Source organism: Trachypithecus francoisi, unplaced genomic scaffold, assembly GCF_009764315.1.
Source record: "Trachypithecus francoisi isolate TF-2019V2 unplaced genomic scaffold, Tfra_2.0 Lachesis_group3, whole genome shotgun sequence".
Lineage (NCBI taxonomy): Eukaryota > Metazoa > Chordata > Mammalia > Primates > Cercopithecidae > Trachypithecus > Trachypithecus francoisi.
Genome location: NW_022681468.1, coordinates 100,636,991 through 100,654,700, shown reverse-complemented (window position 1 = coordinate 100,654,700; position 17,710 = coordinate 100,636,991). Strand labels below are relative to the sequence as shown.

General features: G+C 45.8%; 1 long non-coding RNA gene across 1 annotated transcript; it reads left to right on the top strand.

Moving 5' to 3' along the window:
• The first annotated feature begins 12,038 nt into the window (after positions 1–12,038).
• On the top strand, positions 12,039–15,957 carry LOC117071557. The gene is made up of 3 exons (XR_004432352.1): positions 12,039–12,223; positions 12,398–12,437; positions 15,411–15,957. It is a non-coding gene; the product is annotated as an uncharacterized LOC117071557 (long non-coding RNA).
• Positions 15,958–17,710: the final 1,753 nt, after the last annotated feature.

Genomic DNA, 17,710 nt, shown 5'->3' with positions numbered 1-17,710 from the left:
AAAAATTTTATTGAGATTTCTCCCAGGAAATTGGTTTCTCCCAACCAAGTTGAAAGGCTAAGATCATCTTAGTAACGATAGTGAGGACCAAAAGCAGTCCATCTTCTATTGACAGTGATGCATCTGCTGTGCATATTAACTCATCAATTACCTTCCCCAGGGTAGGAGAAGCTGAGCCACTCACAGGCGAGTCTCTCAGGGCAGGTCTTCTTGTCCCAGGAATGCCAAGAGCTCGCCTTTATCTTCTCTCAAATGATTTGCTTCAGTGACTAACTGATGACTCCTACAAGCTGCTTTCAGTTGCTGCCTCTGGCATTTTCCTCTGAAAGACTAGTGTGGTGGATAGTACGGTAGACTGCCAAACCAGTCATTTGTGTTCACGGTGAAACCAGGACCTTCTTGCTTCCCCTTCCTGGGCAAGTGGCCTTTATCTGCATGGTTTAGAACACCCTGGGGAAATATGAAGGGGAAATTGAGTACCTTTTCTTTATCTATAACCTAATTCAAAATTAGTGTGAGCTGTAGTTATAAATCTCAGATTGATCTGTTCTTAGCTCATTTTTTTTTTGCCATTTCATTTTACATGATAACAAAAGTATCACGCATTAAGAAGAATTTATAGTTTGCAAAGTGCTCTCTTGTGTATGAGTGTATTTGATTCTCACCAAAACCCCATCAGACAGAAAAAGAAGGGTCACCGTTCCCCTTTGAGTAAGGAGAACCTATGCGAGAGAGGTTAAAGGACTCCCCAGTATCAAACATCAATTTCTACCATCAAACAAAACAAAGATTGTATTTACATTTTAGAATAAATTATTAAATATTTCAAAGATATATAAAATACAGAAAATATGAAAAGAGAGCCACATATCTACTTCTCAGTTTTTTGTTTGTTTGTTTGTTTGTTTGTTTTTGAGACGGAGTCTCGCTCTGTCGCCCAGGCTGGAGTGCAGTGGCCAGATCTCAGCTCACTGCAAGCTCCGCCTCTCGGGTTCCCGCCATTCTCCCGCCTCAGCCTCCGGAGTAGCTGGGACTACAGGCGCCCGCCACCTCGCCTGGCTAGATTTTTGTATTTTTTAGTAGAGACGGGGTTTCACCGTGTTAGCCAGGATGGTCTCAATCTCCTGACCTCGTGATCCGCCCGTCTCAGCATCCCAAAGTGCTGGGATTACAGGCTTGAGCCACCGCCCCCGGCTACTTCTCAGTTTTAACAACTATTAATGTATTTGCTTCAGATGCTTTTTAGCAAAAGATAAAACAATACAAATACAGTTGTCAGACCAGGCACAGTAGTTCACACCTGTAATCCCAGCACTTTAGGAGGCTGAGGTAGGCGGATCACTTGAGGTCAAAAATTCGAGACTAGCCTGGCCAACATGAGGAAACCCTGTCTCTACTAAAACTACAAAAATTAGCCGGGTGTTGTGGTGCATGCCCGTAATCCCAGCTACTCAAGAGGCTGAAGCAGGAGAATCTCTTGAACCTGGGAGACGGAGGTTGCAGTGGGCTGAGATCGTGCCACCGCACTCCAGCCTGAGTGACAGAGTGAGACTCCATCTCTAAATAAATAAATAAATATTAAAAAAATAAAACAATGCAAATACAGTTGTCACCATCTCATTTCTTCCCTTCCCTGCCAGAGGTGATTACTTTCCTGAAGTTGATACATATCCTTCAATCCATGTTATTAAACATTTATTTCAGGCTAGGTGAAGTGGCTCACGTCTGTAATCCTAGGACTTTGGGAGGCTGAGGGAGGGGGATTGCTTGAGCCCAGCAGTTCCATACCAGACGGGGCAACATAGCAAGACCTCGTCTCTACAAAAAAAATCAAAAAATTGAGGTGGGGGATCACTTGATCCCGGGAGGTCAAGGCTGCAATGAGCCATGATTGAGTCATTGCACTCCCTTCTGGATGACAGAGAGACTCTGCCTGAAAACAACAACAACAACAAAAAGCCAAACAAAAATAACAACAAATTTACTTCATCTGTATTTACCTATAATAATCTGTATCAGTATCATACTTTACTTTGCTTTACTTTTGTATAGTCACATGATAGTTTGTGAATCTTTTGATAACTTTTCTCACTGAACATGTTTCTAGATGTCCAACTGGATACATATAGAGCTGCAAGTTAATTGATCAATATATTTTTTCACTGAATTATAGTATTTTATGACATAAATAAACCATAATTTATTTATCCATTTTCTTATGAGTGGATATTTAAGCTGTTTCTATGTCTTACTATTTCCAAGTAATGCTGCAGTGAACATTCCTGTTCACAGCAAATTATTCCTGGTGACCATGGCTGAAAACTTCTTTAGGGCATGTATCTAGAAAAAGAGTTGTTGGGTTGTTTGAAGGGTATGCGCACCTTGAAATTTATTAGATATTGCCAAATTATTCTCCAAAGTGAGGGCAGCAATTTATACTTCCAATAGAGATGTCTAAGAATTCCTGTTTCCTCACGTTTTCACCAACAATTGGTGAAAATTCAACACTTGGTGAATTATTAGTCCTGTTAATTTTCCCAACTTGATGAGTGTGATTGCTTGTTATAATTCTTATAATTTGCATTGCTCAGAATGGCCATAGTTAAAAAATAAAAAAAAACGGAAGATGTTGGCATGGATGTGGTGATCAGGGAACACTTCTACACTGCTGGTGGGAATGTAAATTAGTACAGTTACTATGGAAATTGTGTGGAGATTCTTTAAAGAACTAAAAGTAGAACTACCATTTGATCCAGCAATCCCACTACTGAGAATCTACCCAGAGGAAAAGAAGTCATTATACAAAAAAGATACTTGTACACACATGTTTATAGCAGCACAATTCACGATTGCAAAATCATGGAACCAACCCAAATGCCCATCAATCAACAAGTGGATAAAGAAACTGTGAGATGTATGTATATATATATATACATATGTATGTATATATACACACAAATATATATGTGTATATATACGCACACACATATATATATAATGAAATACTACTCAGCCATAAAAAAGAATGAATTAACAGCATTTCAGCGACCTGGATGAGATTGGAAACTGTTATTCTAAGCGAAATAACTCAGGAATGGAAAACCAAACATCGTATATTCTCACTGATATGTGGGAGCTAAGCTATGAGGATGCAAAGGTGTAAGAATGATACAATGACTATGGTGACTTGCGGGGTAAGGGTGGGAGGGGGCAAGGGATAAAAGATTACAAATAGGGGGCTGGGTGTGGTGGCTCATGCCTGTAATCCCAATGCTTTGGGAGGCCGAGGCAGACAGATCCCCTGAGGTCGAGAGTTCAAGACCAGCCTGACCAACATGGAGAAACCCCATCTCTACTAAAAATACAAAATTAGCCAGGCGTGGTAGAACATGCCTGTAATCCCAGCTACTCGGGAGGCTGAGGCAGGAGAATCGCTTGAACCAGGGAGGCAGAGGTTGTGGTGAGCCGAGAATGAGCCATTCCACTCCAGCCTGGGCAATAAGAGCAAAACTCTGTCTCAAAAAAAAAAAAAAAAAAAAATACAGCGCAATGTATACTGATTGGGTGATGGGTGCACCAAAATCTCACAAATCACCACTAAAGAACTTACTTGTGTAACCGAACACCACCTGTACCCCAATAACCTATGAAAGAAAGGTTAAAAAAATAGTAATTTGCATTGTCCTCACGATTAGTCAGACTGTGCTTCAATCACTAGTTTATCGGCCACTTGAGTGTTCTTTTCTTTTTTTATTTATTTATTTTTTTTTTTTGAGGCGGAGTCTCGCTCTGTCTCCCGGACTGGAGTGCAGTGGCCGGCTCTCAGCTCACTGCAAGCTCCGCCTCCCAGGTTTACGCCATTCTCCTGCCTCAGCCTCCCGAGTAGCTGGGACTACAGGCGCCCGCCACCTCGCCCAGCTAGTTTTTGTATTTTTAGTAGAGACGGGGTTTCACCGTGTTAGCCAGGATGGTCTCGATCTCCTGACCTCGTGATCCGCCCGTCTCGGCCTCCCAAAGTGCTGGGATTACAGGCTTGAGCCACCGCGCCCGGCCTTGAGTGTTCTTTTCTGTGGATTTCTTGGTCACAACCTTTCAATTTTCAATATTTTTTGTTTTTTTCTTATTGATTTATATAAATGCTTTAGGTATTCTAGATATTAATTCCTTGTTGATCATATACTTTTAGAGTTGGATATTACGTTGCTTCCATTTTAAAAAATATTAATGCGACAATGGACACCTTTATGTGTCTAGCATTTTCTGTATTAAAGATTATTTTATTTATTTATTTAAGACAGAGTTTCGCTCTTGTTGCCCAGGCTGGAGTGTAATGGTGCCATCTCGGCTCACTGCAACCTCTGCCTCTCGGTTTCAAGTGATTCTTCTGCCTCAGCCTCCCAAGTAGCTGGTATTACAGGCATGCGCCACCACGCCCTGCTAATTTTATATTTTTAGTAGAGATGTGGTTTCTCCTTGTTGGTCAGGCTGATCTTGAACTCCTGACCTCAGGTGATCCATCTGTCTTGGCCTTCTAAAGTGCTGGGATTACAGGCATGAGCCACCGCACCAGGCCAAGATTATTTTATTAAGATACCCCAAAGAAGAACTGGTCCAAAGGATGTGAAAGTGTTTGTGTTTATGACTTTTTTGTTTGTAGAGACAGGGTCCTGCTATATTGCCCAGGCTGGTCACTATGACCCTTGATACAACTTGCAAAATTGCTTTCCAGTGAATTTAACCAACTTGAAACCTCCATATGTATGAGCACTTATTTCACCATACCCTCTCCAACATTGGGAAGTAGGTTTTTACATTTTTTGAAAATTCAGTATGTGGAAAATGGTACCCCACATTTTATAATTTACATTTCTATTTTAAATAAAGCATAAAAATTCCAAATGTTTGTGTATGTTGGCTTTTCACTTTTATAAATTTTCTGTTTAACTGTTTATTTTTTGTTTTCGGTTTGTGTGTGTGTGTGTGTGTGTGTGTGTGTGAAGAGACAAGTTCTTTGTTGCCCAGGCTAGAGTGCAGTGGTGCAATCATAGCTCACTACAGCCTTGAACTCCTTGGCCCAAGTGATCCTCCCACCTCATTCTGAGTAGCTAGGACTACAGGTGCATACCACTGCACCCAGCTAACTGTCTTAACTATTTACCAAATAATTTTGATGACTCATATAAGGGAGACAGTGGGTCTTTCCAGCAGAAGGAGCACTGGGAACTCAAGGTGAATTAAACAGTCTGAGCTCTGCTTCTTTATCTATAAAATGGTCAGCTTCTAGAATCAAGCGAGATACATCATGTAAAATACTCAGTGAAAAATTAAAGTGCTTTATAGAGATAATGAATGGAGCATTAATAGTATTACTTACACTCCCTCTACGGCCTAGAGCTCTAAGATTCACAAATGGAACAGTTGCAAGAAAAATGTCCTGTGTTAAGGAGCCAATCAGGTCAAAGACCAAACAGATTTTCAGCAAGAGATAAATGCAGAATCTTTTCTCTGCCACAATTTTTTTCTGAATAGGCTAAAAACAATCAATGTTGGCCAAGATTTGGAGTTGATCTAGTATAAAGTTACCTTGGCTTTCAACCAAAATTTTTCAGACGCTTGGCTAAGAGAGCAAGTGCATTATAAATAAGAACCTGTTTTTCCTTAGGGGGAAGTCTACTAATAATGGAGAAAGAAGACACCCCACTTCTGGCCGAGCATGGTGGCTCATGCCTGTAATCCCAGCACTTTTGGGAGGCCGAGGCAGGCAGATCACGAAATCAGGAGATTGAGACCATCCTGGCTAACATGGTGAAACCCCGTCTCTACTAAAAATACAAAAAATTAACTGGGCATGGTGGCGGGTGCCTGTAGTCCCAGCTACTCGGGAGGCTGAGGCAGGGGAATCGCATGAACCTGGGAGGCAGAGCTTACAGTGAGCCGAGATTGGGCCACTGCACTCCAGCCTGGGCGACAGAGCAAGACTCCGTCTCAAAAAAAAAAAAAAAAGATAATCCCTCTTCCATATTGTTGCATGTACAATATTCAAAATGCACATTTAATGAATGAACTGGTAAATGTGACTGTGTGAGAGAGTATGCATAAGACACAACTATATGACCCTGTTGGTGGTGCTTTTTACTTGTATGTTGGTTGGTTCATTGCATTCACAAGAATGTATTTTACAGCTGTATTCAGACTGCCAACCAGAAAATGCAAAACAGTGTTACATTTACATAAGAATGGGTGAGTCTGAGAGTAATTAAAATGTTTTCTTCTTTTATTTTTACATGTATTTATGAAGAAGATATTATTCCTTATATTTAAAAATGTAAAGAAAGTTCCATGTGATCAAATATCTGAGTGATAAATGAAAAGTATGATTTTTAAAAATGTTTCTCAAATACTTGCATTTTTTTTTTTTTTTTTTTTGAGACGGAGTCTTGCTCTGTCGCCCAGGCTGGAGTGCAGTGGCCGGATCTCAGCTCACTGCAAGCTCCGCCTCCCGGGTTTATGCCATTCTCTCGCCTCAGCCTCCCGAATAGCTGGGACTACAGGCGCCCGCCATCTCGCCCGGCTAATTTTTTTTTTTTTTTTTTTTGTATTTTTTTAGTAGAGACAGGGTTTCACCATGTTAGCCAGGATGGTCTCGATCTCCTGACCTCGTGATCCGCCCGTCTGGGCCTCCCAAAGTGCTGAGATTACAGGCTTGAGCCACCGCGCCCGGCCAAATTGCATATTTTGAAATGTGAAAATGAAAAACAAAAAACAAAACAAAAACTCACCAGTCTGACTAGAAGGAAATATCCTGCTGCCTGTGTTGGCTGGATGGTGGGCAGCACAAATGCTTGTGTGTCCATCCAGGGCTGGCCCTGCAGGGAAAAAGCCAGAGACAAAAAAGTTTTGCTTTCCTCTTTCTTTCTTTCTTTCTTTTTTTTTTTTGAGACGGGGGGCGGGGGGGTCTCACTGTGTTACCTAGGCTGGTCTCTAACTCCTGAACTCAAGTGATCTTCCCACCTTTGCCTCTCAAAGTGCCTGGATTACAGGTGTGAGTCACTGCTCTTGGCCACACTTTCCTCTTTACTATAGGAAAAAAACGTAAAAGGATAAGATTGATGATAAATGGACTTGGTGATATTGACGAAAAGGAGAAGAGGGCCTACTTTTGCCTGGACCCCAGTCCTGTGTACACTGATCAGGGCTTCTCCCTACATGCAGAATGCCAGCCCCTATCCAAGAGACATGGAAAGGCCATGACAAGGATATCGTTTTAGAGAGAGGGAGAGAGAGATGGAAAACCCAGATTTCTCTGTGAACTCTTCCAATCTTTTTGACAAGTACTTCAAATTTTTAAAATACTGTGGGAACATTTTTGTGTCCCGTCTGGTTCGCTGATCACCAGTGTGCGCCCCCTAGATGAGCACTGGATCCGTGGTGGATTTGTCATTTTCTGAAGCTCTCACGGCTGCTTTGAAGCCTCAGTTTGTGGTGTATGCAGGCAAGGAACCGGGCAGGTGGGTGGGTCCTGGGTGGGTGCTGCCTGAGTGTGCTCTGCTCCAGCATGCGTCGGTCGAGAGTGAGTGAGAACTCGTCTGCGAGCTGTCAGGTGAACCGGGTCTGACCTGCCCAGGTCGGGTGGTGGAAGAATAGAAAATGGCCCTGTGAAAATGAAGGTTTCTCTTAATTGCCTCCGGACGCCTGCAGTCCCCCCAGCCTCTTCTCTGGGCCCAGGCAGCCACCCACCCGCTATGACCAGCCCGGGCAGGGGACAGGACTGGCTTTGGTGCCTCCTCTGGTCCGGGCACAACTGGATTCAGCACTAATGCCGGATCTTACCCCAGCGGAGCGCTGGACCCCGGCAGGAGTGGCAGGCTGCCCGCTGCTGGCCTGAGGACTGGCACCCCCTCCCCCAAAGCTGTTGCCATGGCCACAGGGGACATTTGATGTGAAGCGCGACTCCCCCCTCCCTCCACACACACACACGCACTCGCTTTCTCCGCTCGCCTTCAGGATGACGTCATGAACATCCTTGGCCCTGACAGGCCACCCGTGGGTTGGTCTCAGCTTTAAAACAGCTGTTCTCCCCTGGCCCGGCAGCCGCGGCGACTGTGTTTGCAGCCGGGGGACCATGCCAGGACTACGGACCCGGCCAGGACTGACGGCCTCAGAGAGGCAAGTATTCAAGGGGCACTTCACAAACAGCTTCCTCAAACCCATCACCTCCTCCGCACTGCGCTGCTGCTTGCACTGCGGCTCTTGGGGGGACGCAAAGTGCCGGCAGCTGGGTTGTGAGGGGCTTTCTTCCAGAAAGAAGCGGAGTGCAAGTTGTCTTCCTCCCTAGCCGTGGCGACCCATGCCAGGTAAAATCCCAGCCAAGGTCCCCCGTCCAGTTCTCTCCTCCAGGTCAAGGGCTTGGGACTGAAGGAGCAGCCGACTGGAGCTGATAGTCGGGAAGCTAAGCCTGAGGCTGCTCTGGAGGGCCGGGGAAGCGAGCGGCCAGGCTTGGCACCGGCCAAATGTGCCATACCAAAATGAAGAGGACGGAAAGCGACTCTGGAGCCCAGCAGGTCAGCGCTTCTAGGGGATACTGGGCGGGCTAGAGGTGTGGGGGCGTCTCGTTCCAGTACCCGCCAGGGGCGACGCGGAAACCCGGCTTGCAGTTTGTTTCGCTCGGTCCCGCGCCCAGTAGGAGAAAGACGGTCCCACAGCCTCGCGGTAGCTGGCTCTAGCAACCCAGCCGCCCCAAGCCCGCCGCCGCCGCTCCTCCCGCGCTTCTCGCCCCTGATTCTAGATGCAGCTGACTTGTTGCATGCAGAAGAGCAGCTGAGTTCCGCGTTCCAAGCCTCTCCTCTTTGCTTTGCCTGCCACCAGATCTGAGCGCCAGGAGTCCGGGGACTCTGCCGGACAGCACCCAGAGAGCCCAGAGCCGCAGGAAAAAATGTGAAAAGTACCAGGAGACCACTAGGTAATCGCCCCAGTGCAAAGGGCCCTTCTTCCTACCCACCGCAATTGCGGCAAATAAGTCCAGGAAGGGGAATGAGAGGCGCGGGGAATTGCGCCCTCGGGGAGCCCTATCTGCTGAAAGAGAGCGTCTAATGCGGTTGCTTCCTAGTGTATAGACTTTCCACTCGACGGACCAAGCGCCTCTCCTTCGAGTTGCTACCCGCTTGGAGTTGGCTCAGAATCAGGCTGCTAAATGTCCCTGGAGCCCCTCCCCCAGCAAATCCGAGCCTCCGGCTTCAGCACCAGAGGCTGGACAGCGCCCCGACCCTAGGGTGCCGATGGTCTGTGTCTGCGCGCGGCTCGGCCTCCCAGCCCCACCCCACTTGCGCTCGCGGCCCCTCAGACCCCACGCGGAGGAGGTCGGGAGGTAACAGGTTCTGGAAGAAGGCGGGATTCATCCTCCTCATTTCTCCAGGGATTTAGGTGTGGGATTCTAGGAGAGCATTCTCTCTCGCCCTGGCTACGACCAGTGGAAAAACTTGGCGCCAAATGCAGGCAATGGTGCTGGGAGCAGAGAAACGATTGCAGGCGGTGAGCAAAGGGCCAAGCGGGACAGAGGATCTACTGCGAGCCCCAGGCTCTGGTGTTCCGTGAAAAATCGCCACATTTAAATCCTGCGCTCCCCCGCGCTCCCTCTCGCTCTATCCCCCTTCTTTTTTCCCTTCCTTCCTTCCTCCCCGCGCTCTCTGTACGCCTTAATGAGAATGAGTGAAAGGGAAAGAGTGGGGTGGAGGGAGAAGATATTGAAGCCGAGGTAAGAAGCACATTTTATCTAGGTCTCAACACTCGTGGATGAAATCTGTCCAAAAAGAACATCAAGGTACGCGTTTTTTACCCAAAGGAGCCCAAAATGACCTTTGTATGAGGAGCAAAGATGATTGTTTGGCCAAGAAAGGGAACCGCGGAGGGAGAGACTCTATCACAAAAGGGCAAACGGAGGTGGAGGAGGAAGAGAACGGACAGGACTTCAGGCACTAGCATGGTTACCAGGCAACCAATCGCAGCCCCTGCCTCCTGTTGCCTTGGTTACGGTGGGTGGAGGGGCTTTGGCCACTGATTATCCGTGAAGACCCAGATTATTTGAAATATCTCCTGGGGAGCCCCTGCCTTCCCCGGGCTAGGTGAGAGGCGCACTGATCCCGCATAAGGCCCCGTCTAGGGAAATCCTGGAAGATGTTTGTTGTTTGTTTGTTTGTTTTTCTTTTAAGTCAAGGCGCATAGCAAAGCAACTTAACTTTCCACCACTACAGTCCTCTCCTCCCCCGCTCCACCCCACTGGCTTCATTTCTCCAGGATTTACAATTTGGGCTTTTATATTTTTCATTTAGTCCTTTACACTGGAGGAGCTGAGTTCCTGTCCCCACCCTCTCTTTTTTCCCCCTTAAAATGAGAAAAAAAAAAATTTGCTTTTTATGAATGAACAGGAGGGAAACAAGGAAATTGTCCAGTGGTGTCTACTATAGAGAGAGGCTTTCTCCCTGGTTTAAGAGTCATCCCTACCCCCCACTAAACCACTCCCCTCAGGGGAGAGGGGACTGAATTCTGGATTACCCTCACTTCTCACCTTGCCCCATAGACCACATAGAAAGCACAGGTAGAGGGAAATGTGTCTCCCTTAGCAAATGGACACTACCATCACTCTCATTTGATTCCTCAAGATTCTCTCCTCTTTTCTTCCTCCCCAGCATTGCCTTCATGATTAGCAAATACAGCACCTGAAGCTTCTAACCCTCTGAGTTTTTCTGTTTCACCTGTCAGCCTTGCCTTGCCTGTGTTCATTTGAAACATCTGGGTAGGAAATTATTTCACTCATAATTTTCCAAAGGCAGCTGTAACATTCTCAGAATGATTTCAGAGGAAATTGCTAGCAAATTACCAGAACAGCCTGTGCTCTGTGCACTATTTGACCTCAAATATGTCTGTTTAAGAGCCATGAACTTTCTTTTTCCCAAACAACAACAACAACAAAAAGAACTTTGTTTTACACTGAGATATTACTTGACAACACGGGAATGGAGAATATTTCCGTTTCAGGCAGTAACTATAATATCGTTATCTGTGATGCCCTGCCCCAGTAAACACACATGTCTTTTCTTTTTTCATCTTGTTCTTTTCTCTCCATTTCCTTCATTTATTATTAATATAAAAATTTTTGATCATTGTAATTTCAGCATAAGTTTAAAAGGTCAAAAATTCCCTCAGTGAACTGACTTGATAGTTCTGGGGGTATTTACATTAAAATGCTTTTCTCTCACATGTTACTATAGAAACTTCCCTTTAGACCAGACCAGACAGCTGGTCTGCTTTTTGTACTTTTCTTCCCAAAGAAGTGCTTTTCTTTATGAATTCTCTGTGGCAGCTATTGTTGATTACATCAGTAATGTCCCATAGCAACAGCTGATTTTTTTAAAATTATTATTCACTTTCTTCTTATTTTCTTTATGGACAAAGGGTCCACTTTCCTTTCAAGAAGATAACTGAGCTCTTATTGGCTGGAAAGGAAGAAGCATTCTTTCATTGGTTGGTGTGTATTGCCTTGTCAACCAATAAGAGGATGCCATTTATCCTTTTCTGACTAGCTGAGTGAGCAGGGTACACAGAAGGATTGAATCTGCCTTAGTTCCATCCAGTAGCAAAGGATAGAACTCAGAGTACTGGACTCAGAATCTGCAATTGACTTTGGCTAATCCAGATTGCACTGACTTGCAAGGATGACGTTTTTTACCTATCTATTCATAGCTTACTTCAATGTACCTGCCTTCTACATTGTCCTATGGCTTTTTTTCCCCTTCATTTTAGGAGATACTCTGATCATCTTTCCAAGTCAGTGCAGGTTATTGTTACCAGCACACTGAGGGTCCAGAGAATTTTGTGATTTCCCCTAAAAGTAGATAATTGGCCCTCATTATTAGAGATTTGGTGAAAACTTTTGGAGATGAAGATGGAAAGCTAGAAGTTGGAAGAGCTGCATTGCATGTGACGCAGAATGGATATCTCAGCTTTTGGATTCACGCTGCACAGCTCTCAGCTTTGGTGTTTTATGTTTGGTGTTTGGTGTCCTCTCCACTTTGATTTTTATTTGTTTGTTTTTCCACTTTCATTCTTCAGAGCTGCGCTTTCGGCCTGAATTTTCGGTGACAAATAGAAAAGCTGAATGGATGGAGACAATGACTCTCTAATTCAGTGTAAGAGCTGACTCATCGCTTCCCAGGAAGACTTGTTGCAGGTAAGTGATGGTGATTCTGGAACTGGAGATTATCCCAGTCCTTTGTCGCATTGGCAATGGGCAAGTCTGTTTATTTTTCTCTTTTTTCCTGCACCGAATAGTCTTACTCAGGGATGCTGGCATTGGTCCCCACTTCCCTAAAAAGAGGGGAAGTCAAAATTCTTTCTCTTTCAGGACAGAAACTCTCTGATAACAGCCTGGAAGAAGCCTTAACGTGAGTACAGACCACTTCGGTCAGTCTTTTTTTGGTTCTTGGCAGCAGGGGATACTGGGAGTGGATAGATGCCTGATCATCATGGTGCTGTCAAGAACCATATTCTTTATTGGCCCCATCTGTGCCAGAGTTCAGCAGTACCATGAGCCCTAGTGCTAGACTATAAGCCCTTCAATATTAGGAGCTATGTCTTGTAGCCCTTTGATTCCCTCAAACTCAGTTGTGCTTAAAGTGGGGCTGAACAAATGTTTGAACTAAATCCTACTGGCTAGTATTAAGACAAATAGCTTAACTTCTTCTTTATGAGAATGGTAGCTCTAGACCTGAACCCTCCCCCTCCAAATCAAAGCTTCATATTCCCTAGGCCTCTTCACAAAAGATAAATTAAGGCTCAGTTAATTGTTACCATGGTAACATGGAGTGGCCACATTGAGGATCCCCATCATCCATTACTGTCATGAGGTAAAAGAGAGGAGGGGTTTGGGATCATTGTAATGGAGGAAACCATGGAAACAAGTGTTGCTAAGGGAACAGCTCTAAATTCAGAGGAAAGAAATTAGAAGTGGGGAGTGGAAGTTGGTGGGCTCAAGGGCAGGTCATTTTTTCAAGACACATTTCTTTGAGACTATAGCAGCTTATTTTATTGCTTGCTTGTTCTCCCAATTCAGATAGAGCCCAGAATTAAAGAATTTTGAAAACTAGGGCCACAGTCAAGTCAGTTCAAGTTCATCTTCATTGGCTCTGTAAGGAAAAAGCCAATGAAAATGGATTTACCCTGTTCACACCTCACAATCCTGCTCTGTCTCTGAACTCTGCTTCTTTGCCAACCAGTTTCATTTATCACAGGCCAGGCTGCATGCGAGGCACCAGGAGGAATAATGAGCAAGTGTCCCTGCTCTCATAGTGAGCTTCTAGCAGGGCAGTGGTTTGGGTGGTAGCTTTAGAGCCAGGGTTGCTCATGTAAGCTAGATCAGTCAGTCCTGCAAGATGACATCCAGAGAGATGCTGTGGTTCTCTCCAAACTCTCTTTGTGGTGCATTTTAGCTTATCTATTACTTCTTGAAGTTTATTTGCCAGCTCCCTAAGAAAGGGCTATTCTTCCTAGAAATACCTAGGGTGCTAAGCTCTCCTTTTAACCAAGGGGTTACCTTAGTTAGCATTGTTCTCTAATGGTACACTCAGGTCCTTGTCTCTAAAACAATGCGAGGATGAAGGACTAACCCTCTCTCAATAGTGGCAAAGAGACATGGGGCTTTTTATTATTATTATTATTGTAAAAGAAATTAAACGCCGCACATCTATCTCTGTTTCTTGATAGGTTAAAGGATGGGGAAAGGAGGTCTCAGTTTTCTACAGCTGGGAATTTCAGAGCCAGCACCTCACTGGGGGATGGACTGAAGAGGGTCATAACAGCCTCTGGGGGAGGGACATCTCTCCCTTACATCTTCCACAAAAGAACTTCTTGGTTTTTCTCAGACCCATGGCAGAACTGTGCCCTGTTTCAGGTTGACTGCTGCAAGGGACTGGGACTCAGAGCTGGGTACTGCCAGTCTTCTTCATGTCTCCCCTGACTGCCCCTGCTCCTGAGCGTTTCCATCACCAGGCAAGCCCCGGCCCCCATTCTGGATAGAGAGAATAAACCCAAGGATGGAAGGGTGGGCTAAAGAGGAAGCGCTCACAATTAAAAAGAGAAAGAATTAAAAGCAGCACCAATAGGGAAGGGTAATTATCCTTCAGTTGCTGCAGAAATACAATTAGGGCCATGCTCTCTGAGCCACCAGGATATTGTGGCTTTTGCTAATTAAGGAGCGGATGTGCCCTGCCAGTGCAATTACAGGCTGGCCCAGGCAGCAGGGGCTTTGCCTCTCCTCCACCAGGGCCACACTGCAAGGGAAATTAACCAGGGAGCCCAGCATTGTGCCTGCAGGGAGGGGATGACTAGGCCAGGATTCCACCAGCCTCCTGTCCACAACCATTTCCCCTTTTCCTCTCTTCCTGCTCTGCTTACCCCAGCACCACCACTCTGACTTCATTCTGAATCTGTGCTTCCAATGCTTCCAGGGCTCAGTAACCACTGGAAGAATTTTCACCATGGGCCATGCCCATAGGCTTCCAGAAGGGGGAAGCACCAGTAGAGAGGGGTCACCATTTCCGAGCTCTACTTTCCCTTCTCCATGGTGGTTCAGTGCTTCATGATTAGTAAAGAAAAGAGAGAAATGAGCCACCTGCCTGCTTCTCTTTAAAAATAATTCCCCTATTTGTAAAGGAAGTATGCTCAAATTGGGTGCAGTGGTTCACATCTATAATCCCCAGCACTTTGAGAGGCTGAGGCAAGAGGACCACTTGAGCCCAGGAGTTTGAGACCAGCCTGGGCAATATAGTGAGAGTTTGTCTCTTCTAAAAAAAAAAAATTAGCTGTAGTCCCAGCTACTAGGGAGGCTGAGATGGAAGAATCACTTGAGCACTTGAATCTGGAAGATCGAAGCTGGAGTGAGACATGATTGCATCACTACACTACAGTCTGGGTGACAGAACAAGATCCTGTCTCAATAAAACAAAACAAAACAGCTATGCCCATTACAGAAAGTAGAACACTCCGGAAAAAAGGGAAAAGTAAGAAATAAAATAATTTTTCCAGGGAATTTTGAGGTGAGGAGAGGTGTTCAGAGGAGATGAATTTGGTAATAGGAGCAGAGACAACGCCTAGCCTGAAGGAGCATCCAGACCCCTGACCTGGTGGCAAGGGGAGGGGGGTGGTCCTCGAACGCCTTGCAGAACTGGCCTGGATACAGAGTGAACTGGCTGGCCCCGTCTGGAAGACTAGTGATTTTGTTGTTGTCTTACTGCGCTCAACAACAAATCCCAGTCTGCCGAATGGTGCCAGCCATTGCAGCAGGGTGCAGAAAATGGGGGGAGCCTCCCTTTTTTGCTAACCTTCCTCGTGTTCTTTTTTGTATCTTTTGTGTTTCCTAGAAAACATCTCTGGTAACCACCCTGAACACCCCTCGGCAAACTCTTCCAGAAACATGGACAAACTATGGTATGAGCAGGAAAGTGGGGCAGGGTCTCTGTTTTCAGGGAGCAGTGGATTGCTTCCATACCACTGCCTGAAGGGCAGGGGGAGAAAAACCCTCCTTAATTACTAATTCTCCCAACAATCATTTTGGGGCACCTATAATGGAGGCACCTTGTGACCCCACACCCTGGGGTTCAGGGCCTCGTTGTCTGTGGCCGGACAGCCACAGTGTACACAAGTACCAAGAGGTATGTACTGGAGACCGAGGTTGCCGGATGTTCAGTGCACCTGGCAGCAAGGGGGCACACCTGAGCTCAGAGCTTATCTGGTGCCTGCCCCATAACTGAGGGAGTGGACTTGTGTATATGGAATTTCTTGGTCCTAGTACATGCCTCTGTGCTGTGACATCCAGAGGTATGGCCAAGAGAAAAAAAGTCCAGTGCTTGGGGGCCATCCCCCACTGTGGCAGGAATACAACTAGAATTAGTGATCAGAAAAAGCATTTCCCAGGTTTTTTTTTTTTTTTTTTTTTTTAGACAGAGTCTTACTCTGTCCCAGGCTGGAGTGCAGTGGTGCAATCCTGACTCACTGCAACCTCCACCTCCTAGGTTCAAGTGATTCTTGAGCCTCAGCCTCCCAACTAGCTGGGATTACAGGTGAATGCCACCAGCCTAGCTGATTTTTTTGTAATTTTAGTAGAGACAGGGGTTTGCCATGTTGGCCAGGCTGGTCTCGAACTCGTGACCTCAGGTGATCTGCCCACCTCAGCCTCCCAAAGTGCTGGGATTATAGGCATCAGCCACCTCACCTGGCCTCCCAGCCTTTCTTGATCCCTCTGCCTGGGGGGTACCTTGCCTTAAGGTAAGCACTGAGTCACAGTGATGACACTTTCAGTGGAGATTCATTTTTCAATCAACAAATCCAAATGCCTTCCCTATTCCTAAGTATATTCCCACCCTCCTCCATCCATACAGCAGAGGACACTAAAGCATATTACACACTTAAGTTGGGGGTTGGAGATTGTACTCATTTAGGGAATGCGAAAATTGCAGCCATTAGCCGAGCTCATTCTACCTCTTCCGGTTGCTAGCTGTGTGACCTTTAGCAAGGCACTTGACCTCTCTGAACCAAGTCAGCCCTTCACTTCTACCCAGAGACTGTGGTTGCTTCTGCTTCTGCTGCTCCCTCTCCTCCAAACTGGCTCTCTTCTTCTGCACTTCCAGTCTTTTAAATTTCCCTTTACTGCTAACTCTGCCTGAAGCCAGTGGGAAGCCAGTCCTATTAGAAATCTCATTTACACTTCAGAAGTCGCAAATTGGTGTCACTCAGCAGGTGTCTGTCCTTCACAGTGGGAGAGAAGCCCAGATTGGGCAGGAAGGGCAGAGCTGGAGAACAGGAGAGGAGGGGAGGTGAGTCTCTCCTGGGCAGCCCTCAGCATCTGGGGCTGGTGTGGGGATGGAACAGGGAGAGATTGTGCCTCAGTGAAACAAGCATCTGGGGAGGGAAGTGGGGTGCATTCCGGATTTGAGGGATGGATACGAGAGCCTGTGTTAAGTGGTGGGGGGAGCCCTGGCTCTGAAGTCAAACACATCCTAGTTTCAATCCTGGCTCCACTGCTTATGAGCTGTGTGACTTTGAGTCTGTCACTTAACATCTCTGAGTCTCAGATTCCTCAACTGTAAAACAGAATTGATCACATCTACCTTGTTAGGTTGTTATGATTAGCTGGCAAGTGAAGTGTCACAATACAAAATGGCATAGGTATATACACAATATTGGTCTTTTCTGTCTTTTCTTTCATAGTTTTCATGGTTGTCCTCTTCACCAGCCTTGGGCACCCACAAGTCTGCAATCCTGAAATAGGAACAAATGGAAACCACCATCTTTCTATTAGTCTCCCCAATCATGTAGGAATTTTATCCCATTTAAATACGTATCCTTCCCCTTCCAGATCAGTATCTTGCCCATTTCAGGGGGCTCAATATATATTGAAAGAATGAATATAGACCAAATCCCTCCCCACTTTAAAAATGCTAAAATTAAGGCCTGCAGAGGTTGTGACTTATCTCTTGGTCACTCAGCAAAATAGACAATTTACTACTGTGTTTGTTTGTTTGTTTGTTTGTTTATTGAAATGGGGTCTGGCGTTGTCACCCAGGCTGGAGTGCAGTGGTGTGATCTAGGCTGAATGCAGCCCCAGCCTCCTGGGCTCAAGCAATCCTCCTCCCTCAGCCTCCCAATCAGCTGAGACTACAGA